The following is an 8,491-nucleotide window of genomic DNA, read 5'->3' as shown; positions in this document are numbered from 1 at the left end:
GCCCACCGCAATGGCCCCACCTGGAGGCCTCTTCCAGGAGTCCAGCTCCGTTTCCTGGCAACGGACGGGGGCAACTGCCCATCACACATGCACGGCCATGCCTGACTCCCTGGCCAGCTTGTGCTGACCCTGCCCGGGCACAACCCCCCTGACCGGGAGCTTTGGGGCAAGTTGGGGCTTCTGGCACCTTCCTGCTGTCCAGGGACGCCCGGTGGGAGGGACGCAGCTGCGCCCACGCCCCGTGTTTGGGTCAGATCCGTGTTTTTTTTTTTTCCTAAACAACTAATAGTAACGGGAGCGTTTCCATGACCAGAGACAAAGAGGAAACTCGTTCTCGTGGGGGCTCTGGCCCTGGGTTCGAGCTGGGGGCACGTTCACAAGCATCCCCAAGGCCTGGGCGCGGGGGACTTTAGTCCCCAAATATGGGCCTGTTAGTTCCGTTTTTGTCTTTTATATACATTTATTATACACATTTAAAAGAATCCGCACTTATAGTTTCTAAAGCTCCAAACCCAAAGGATAAATGATGCGCAACAACCGGTTTGGAGAGGAGGGAATGACGCCTCGGGCTGCAGGATAGGCAGTGAGGGAATCACCCGCAGGAAGTGCGTCACAGGAAGTGCGTCATAGGCGGGAAAGGGCGGGGCTTGGCGGTAGAGAGACTACGGGGAGCGCTTGGTGCCAAGGTTCTCTGTTCTGGAGCCGGCCGGATATTGCCGAACAGTGAAATAATGCTACGTAGACGACCGTAGCCAGTGAGGGGGTATAGCTCAGGGGTAGAGCATTTGACTGCAGATCAAGAGGTCCCTGGTTCAAATCCGGGTGCCCCCTGCTGGTTTTCTTTCTTGCGTCTGTAGGTGGCTTTTTTAGTGGGAGACAAGGAGGACAGCACAGGGAAGCGAGGGCTGGACGGGCTTGTTGGAAAATCAACAACAACAACAGCAAAAAGGTTTTGTCTTGACCTCTGAGAAACAGATTTATGACTTCTCCTCTGATGTAGGGAGAAGGTTGTGTATCTCTACGCCCACCCCCCCCACCCCCCAACCATAGACTCCTTTGGAGGTCTGAGGAGGGAAGGCTGGGTACTTTCAGCTGGAGAAACAGCAGTCTGAGAGGCTTCCTCCTCCCTTCTTCCATCTGCCTGGACTCGGGAATACACTCCTGGCTGTGCTCAGGGGACTGTATGGGATGCTGGGGATTGAACCAGGGTCAAGGGTGGTGTGCAAGGCAGGCACCCTGCCACTGTGCTGTTGCTCCAGCCCAAGATGCTTGTTAGGTACCAACACTGGCTCCTGGGTAGACCTTTTAAATATGACCCCGTGGTCTCTGATTCAGACGCCAGGTCACCCCTACCTGCTGGCACCAAAAATTTAGTCTGGGTATAAATTTCTGGGTTGCCTTCTATGGGGTTTGGGTCAACCTGCCAATAATTGCATACTTTGTTGTTGTGAGTTCCTAATGTTGAAGACAGAATGCTGGTCACAAGGAAAGGGATAGTGGTTGTAGGAAGTGAGGGAATATGACCTGTTTGTTTTTCAGAGTTAAATGCTGTGAACTTCAGGTGGGTTATTCAGGGGCTGGAAACACAGTCACTGAGGTAGAATGGCAAAGCTGGTGTCTTGGGTATCCTGGGTGGGGGGGAAGTTCTGGGCTAGGATCTGGTCTTGGAGTTCCCAAAGCACAGCAGGAAGCAGTGCAGAGCAGAGGACTAGTTCTTTTGGTTCTGGAACTTATAAAGTGACGGTGAAATGCCCAAACCGTCTAAATAGGGCATCTTCCTCTGATACTGGATTAACTGAAACAACAACAAATAAAATGAAACAGAAGCCAAAACTACCTCAAACTAAAAATGGAGTTTAACCCTGTGGGTTACTAAATCCCAATTACAATAGCATTATATTTTCTTTTAAAAATTATTTTAAAATTATTTATTTATTTATTTATTTGGGGGCTGGAGCGATAGCACAGCGGGTAGGGCATTTGCCTTGCATGCTCCCGACTGGGTTGGATTCTTCCGTCCCTCTCTGAGAGCCCGACTAGCTACTGAGAGTATCCCGCCTGCATGGCAGAGCATTGCAAGCTCCCCGTGGCATATTCAGTATGCCAAAAACAGTAACAAGTCTCACAATGGAGACATTACTGGTGCCCGCTAGAACAAATTGATGAACAATGGGAGGACAGTGCTACAGTGCTATTTATTTGGCTTTTTGGGTCACACTTGGAGATGCTCAGGAGTTACTCCTGGCTTTGTACTCTGAAATTACTCCTGATATTGCTTGGGGGACCATATGGGATGCCAGGGATTAAACTTGGGTCAGCTGCATGCCTTACCCACTTTACTATCACTCAAGCCCTTTTTAAGGTTTTTCTTCGGAGGGGGGCGCACTTGGGGTTTTTTTTCATTTTCATTTCATCATCCTGTTAATCGTCGATTGCCTCGAGCAGGCCCCAGTAACGTCTCTTTCATCCTAGCCCTGAGATTATATTCAGGGCTCTTTAGGAGAATGAGACCCATCATTGTTACTGGTATTTGGCATATTTGGTAGGCCACGGGGAGTTTGCCAGACTCTGCCCTGTGGGCAGGCTACATTCGACAGCCTGCAAGTTTGTCAAAAGTAGGAATGAGATAATAAGATGTCGCGGCCGCGCGGTTACGGGATCTGGATTTTATAGTCTCTGAGTCTTGGCCGCTGATGGGATTACACGGCGCCAGGGGGCCAGGTGGTGGGTGTGACCCCCGCCTACTGGAATTTGGAGGATCTGGGTGGAAGATGCTCGACTCCAATTCGAGTAGGCTTGGAGGTCTCGGCCCCGGAACCCGCGTGGCTTTGTCCCTCTGCCAGTACCTTCAGGTGTGCGGAGAGTGGTCTCAGCATGGTGGTGGCTGGTCCTGGAGGTCTCCGGCTGCCGTAGCCCTGGCCGGGGCGGGGAGGAAAGCTCAACCCGCTCCCCTCCAAGGGACTCCGGGAAGGAACACCGAGGCGTGGGGGCAGAGACTGCACTGCTCTCGTCCGGGATCTGGATTTTATAGTCTCTGAGTCTTGGCCGCTGATGGGATTACACGGCGCCAGGGGGCCAGGTGGTGGGTGTGACCCCCGCCTACTGGAATTTGGAGGATCTGGGTGGAAGATGCTCAACTCCAATTCGAGTAGGCTTGGAGGTCTCGGCCCCGGAACCCGCGTGGCTTTGTCCCTCTGCCAGTACCTTCAGGTGTGCGGAGAGTGGTCTCAGCATGGTGGTGGCTGGTCCTGGAGGTCTCCGGCTGCCGTAGCCCTGGCCGGGGCGGGGAGGAAAGCTCAACCCGCTCCCCTCCAAGGGACTCCGGGAAGGAACACCGAAGCGCGGGGGCAGAGACTGCACTGCTCTCGTCCGGGATCTGGATTTTATAGTCTCTGAGTCTTGGCCGCTGATGGGATTACACGGCGCCAGGGGGCCAGGTGGTGGGTGTGACCCCCGCCTACTGGAATTTAGAGGATCTGGGTGGAAGATGCTCGACTCCAATTCGAGTAGGCTTGGAGGTCTCGGCCCCGGAACCCGCGTGGCTTTGTCCCTCTGCCAGTACCTTCAGGTGTGCGGAGAGTGGTCTCAGCATGGTGGTGGCTGGTCCTGGAGGTCTCCGGCTGCCGTAGCCCTGGCCGGGGCGGGGAGGAAAGCTCAACCCGCTCCCCTCCAAGGGACTCCGGGAAGGAACACCGAGGCGTGGGGGCAGAGACTGCACTGCTCTCGTCCGGGATCTGGATTTTATAGTCTCTGAGTCTTGGCCGCTGATGGGATTACACGGCGCCAGGGGGCCAGGTGGTGGGTGTGACCCCCGCCTACTGGAATTTGGAGGATCTGGGTGGAAGATGCTCGACTCCAATTCGAGTAGGCTTGGAGGTCTCGGCCCCGGAACCCGCGTGGCTTTGTCCCTCTGCCAGTACCTTCAGGTGTGCGGAGAGTGGTCTCAGCATGGTGGTGGCTGGTCCTGGAGGTCTCCGGCTGCCGTAGCCCTGGCCGGGGTGGGGAGGAAAGCTCAACCCGCTCCCCTCCAAGGGACTCCGGGAAGGAACACCGAGGCGCGGGGGCAGAGACTGCACTGCTCTCGTCCGGGATCTGGATTTTATAGTCTCTGAGTCTTGGCCGCTGATGGGATTACACGGCGCCAGGGGGCCAGGTGGTGGGTGTGACCCCCGCCTACTGGAATTTGGAGGATCTGGGTGGAAGATGCTCGACTCCAATTCGAGTAGGCTTGGAGGTCTCGGCCCCGGAACCCGCGTGGCTTTGTCCCTCTGCCAGTACCTTCAGGTGTGCGGAGAGTGGTCTCAGCATGGTGGTGGCTGGTCCTGGAGGTCTCCGGCTGCCGTAGCCCTGGCCGGGGCGGGGAGGAAAGCTCAACCCGCTCCCCTCCAAGGGACTCCGGGAAGGAACACCGAGGCGCGGGGGCAGAGACTGCACTGCTCTCGTCCGGGATCTGGATTTTATAGTCTCTGAGTCTTGGCCGCTGATGGGATTACACGGCGCCAGGGGGCCAGGTGGTGGGTGTGACCCCCGCCTACTGGAATTTGGAGGATCTGGGTGGAAGATGCTCGACTCCAATTCGAGTAGGCTTGGAGGTCTTGGCCCCGGAACCCGCGTGGCTTTGTCCCTCTGCCAGTACCTTCAGGTGTGCGGAGAGTGGTCTCAGCATGGTGGTGGCTGGTCCTGGAGGTCTCCGGCTGCCGTAGCCCTGGCCGGGGCGGGGAGGAAAGCTCAACCCGCTCCCCTCCAAGGGACTCCGGGAAGGAACACCGAGGCGTGGGGGCAGAGACTGCACTGCTCTCGTCCGGGATCTGGATTTTATAGTCTCTGAGTCTTGGCCGCTGATGGGATTACACGGCGCCAGGGGGCCAGGTGGTGGGTGTGACCCCCGCCTACTGGAATTTGGAGGATCTGGGTGGAAGATGCTCGACTCCAATTCGAGTAGGCTTGGAGGTCACTTGGGGTACTCAGGGTTTATTTCTGGCTCAGTGTCAGAGATCACTCCTGGCATTCGCGGGGGAACATATGGGATATTAGGTATCAAACCAGAGTTGGCTATATGCAAGGCCAGTGCCCTGCTGGCTGTACGATTGCTCTGGCCCCTCTTTTTTTGTGTTATTATTTTGTTAGTGAGACATACCTGGCAATGTTTAGGGCTTGCTTTATGCTCAGGAATCTCTCCAGTGGACCATAGAGGGTTCTGGGGATAGTACCGTGTTTGGCTGCATGTAACCAACAAGTGCTCCATAAGCTATACTATCCTTCTGGTCCTGTCTTTTGGATTTTAGGTCACACTGAACAGTGTTCAGGGGGTTAGTCATTGGGTCATTCCTTAAGGTGCTTAGGGGACCATGTGGTGCTGAGGGTTGAGTCCAAGCCTCCAGTATACAAAGCATACACTCCAGCCTGTTGAGCTATAACTCTGGTCTCTGGAATCAACACTACTAACACCTCACACATGAAAAAAACCTATAACTCTGGTCTCTGGAATTAACACTATACTAACATCTCACACATAATCAAAAAAGGATGACTTCCAAGGTATTCAAAAGGACATCATTCATTTGTGGGATCTAGTCTTTCCTGCCAGTATTCTTGTTTCCTGTAATAAAACTGTCTGAGTTATCTTGCAAAGGGCAGGCCAATTCCTACCACCTCCCTCCCCCCAAAGCAGACATTGGGTGACATTTAACTAGAGTGAGACCCCAGGGGACTCTAAGTGCAGGTCAATTACCATGTCTTGCTTGGGAAGAGAAGGCTAACAAAACAAGCTACTGGCTTAAATGCTAAGGAATACAGTTGTAATCCTCAAACCAAGGTGAGGTCATTCCCCTGAGGGTGTATGTGTGGTTATGAGTTTACTTAGTGAGATTCTTTCTTTTTCTTTTTTTTCCTTTCAGACTTGGAAGTATTATTGGCAAGTAGAAGGGACAGAAAAAGGAGTTCCCCAGCTGGGAAGAACTTAGTTTAGGACTAAGTCCTACTTAGTGTGATTTGTGATCCATGTTCTCATTGGGATTTCTGGGATATCACTTGATCACTTGACATCCCGTTACTCATCGATTTGCTCAAGCGGGCACCAGTAATGTCCTCATTCGTCCCCGTTGCATGCTAGTGTAGCTCAATGGCGTCTGCTCGTTCTCGGAACATGAAGAGCCTCAAACCGATCATTCAGGGTCTTGAAGAAGTATGACCATCTCGTAGGTGGGCGGCCATGCGACCTTTTGACATCCGGTGGAATCCAGTCAGTAATGGCTCTAGTCCAGTGGTCGTCTCCAAAACTCATTACGTGTCCAGCCCATCTGATTTTCGACGCCTTGGCAAATGAGACAGCGTCCCTGATTCTTGCCCATCGATGGAGGTCAGAACTCCGGATTCTTTCTCTCATTTGAGTGAAGCATGATACTTCAAACATAACTCTTTCGATTCCTAACTCTTTCAATTCCTCTTTGGGAGACCGGAATAGCGTTCTCATCCTGTTTTCGTAGGGCCCAGGTCTCTGAGTTGTATGTTAATGCAGGAAGAACAGTGGAATTGAAGAGATGTGCCCAGATTCGGAGACTCTTCATCCTCTTAGCTATTTCTTCAACGCTCTTGAGGTATTCCAAGCTGCTCTCTTCCTCCTGTGCAATTCAGGTGCCAGGTCATTCGTCATGTTGACTTCTCAACGTAGGCACACATAACTGTTGCATTCGGAGATGGCCGTTCCATTGAGAGTGAATGGAGCGTCAAGAACGAGACTGTTTCTTATAAACACTGTCCTTGTGAGATTCAGCTGGAGTCTGATCTTTCCACATTCACGGTCGAAGTTGGCCAGCATTTGTGCTGCTTGGCTAATGTTTGGTGTTATTAGAACGATGTCATCAGCAAAGCAGAGGTGGCGTAGTTGCTGACTGTCTATCTTCACTCTCATTTCTTCCCATTCCCGTTGTTGCATGGCATTCTTGAGGGTGGCACTGAAAAGTTTTGGTGAAATGGTATTACCCTGCCAAACCCCTATCTTGATAGGGATGATCACTTCTTTATAGGATGGTGAGATCCTGGTAGTGAATCCGTAATACAGCTCATGAAAGATCCTGATGCATTGAGTTTGAACACCTTGTTTGGCTAGGGCTTCGATGACTATTTCCGTCTTAACAGAATCAAAGGCCTTCTTTAAATCAATGAACGTTAGACAGAGCCGCATCTTGAACTCCCAAGAAACCTCAATGAGCTTGGTTATCATGTGGATATGGTCGATCATGCTGAATCCTTTTCAGAACCCGGCTTGCTAGCATGGTTGTTCTTTAGTGTTCTGACAATCCTATTCAGGATGACTTGAGTGAACAGCTTGTAGATGACAGACAGTTCCTGCTGCTTTTCCATTGGAACGGAACCTTGCATTCAGACAGGTAGCGTGTGAAGAGCCGAGTCAGTGTATTGAGTACTGATGGCAGATTCTTTGGGTGTTTGGGTCTGACCTTGTCTGGGCCAGGTGCTATTCGCTTCTTCGGGTAGGGCGTTCGCCTTACAAGCGGCCAACATGGCCGACCCGAGTTCGATTCCTCCGCCCCTCTCGGAGAGCCCGGCAAGCTACCGAGAGTATTCGATATGCCAGACACAGTAACAACAAAGTCTCCAATGGAGACGTTACTGGGCCTGCTCGAGCAAATCGACGATCAACGGGAGGGCCTTTACCTTTACCTTTAACGATGAAATGGCGTGTCAGATTTCAGATGGGAAGACGTTGGGAATGACATATCCATCCTGCGAAATTTGGTATGTGGGCAAGTGGATGTGGCTATCAAAGAGATCCGAGTAGAAGTCATGGATAATCTTCTCCATTGCCCTTCTGGAAGATGTGATAGATCCATCAGGACGTCGGAGGGCAGTCATCTTGGTCTTGTAGTTGGCAAAGGACAGGCGGGCGTTGCGAATGCTTTTCCCAGCTTCTGCTGCATCTGCCAGTATTGCTGCTCTTCTCTCTTTGAGGTCTTCCTTGATCACTTCTCTGCACTGCTTTGCGAGCTCGGATGTTCACTTGCGGTTGCCTGAGGCTTGCGCCAAGCCACGTTGGCGAATAAGCTCAAGAGTTTTTGAAGACAGGCGTTTTTTTGTGGCTCTCTCTTTCTTGGCATTCCTCGCACAATCATGGAGGTGCTGAACCAGTTGATCGTTTTCCTCGTCAGTGTTGTCAACGACAGCATCTTCCCATGTTGCAGCAATAGTGCCAAAGAGCTCCCAGTTGGTGGTCATTCTGGGAGTTCTCTTCTTAAACTTTGCAGTCCTTTCTCCCCGCTCTGTGAAGTAGAATTTTGCATAAAGGAGACAGTGGTTCGATACTGTTTGGAATTTCGGGACAACAGCGACATTGGTCAGGCAAAACCGTCAATTGAATATGATGTGGTCAATTTTGTGGTGGAACCGTCTATCCAGAGACTCTCAAGTCCAACGTTTAGATTCAGCCTTCTGGAACTGTGAGTTACCCTGAATGGTCTTGGTCGATATGATGAAC

General features: G+C 52.1%; 1 non-coding gene across 1 annotated transcript; it reads left to right on the top strand.

Moving 5' to 3' along the window:
- The first annotated feature begins 759 nt into the window (after positions 1 to 759).
- On the top strand, positions 760 to 831 carry TRNAC-GCA (transfer RNA cysteine (anticodon GCA)). The gene has a single exon. It is a non-coding gene; the product is annotated as a tRNA-Cys (tRNA).
- Positions 832 to 8,491: the final 7,660 nt, after the last annotated feature.

This window comes from Sorex fumeus, unplaced genomic scaffold (assembly GCF_029834395.1).
Source record: "Sorex fumeus unplaced genomic scaffold, SorFum_2.1 ptg000143l, whole genome shotgun sequence".
In the NCBI taxonomy this organism is placed as follows: domain Eukaryota; kingdom Metazoa; phylum Chordata; class Mammalia; order Eulipotyphla; family Soricidae; genus Sorex; species Sorex fumeus.
This window is presented reverse-complemented; position numbering and strand designations above follow the sequence as displayed.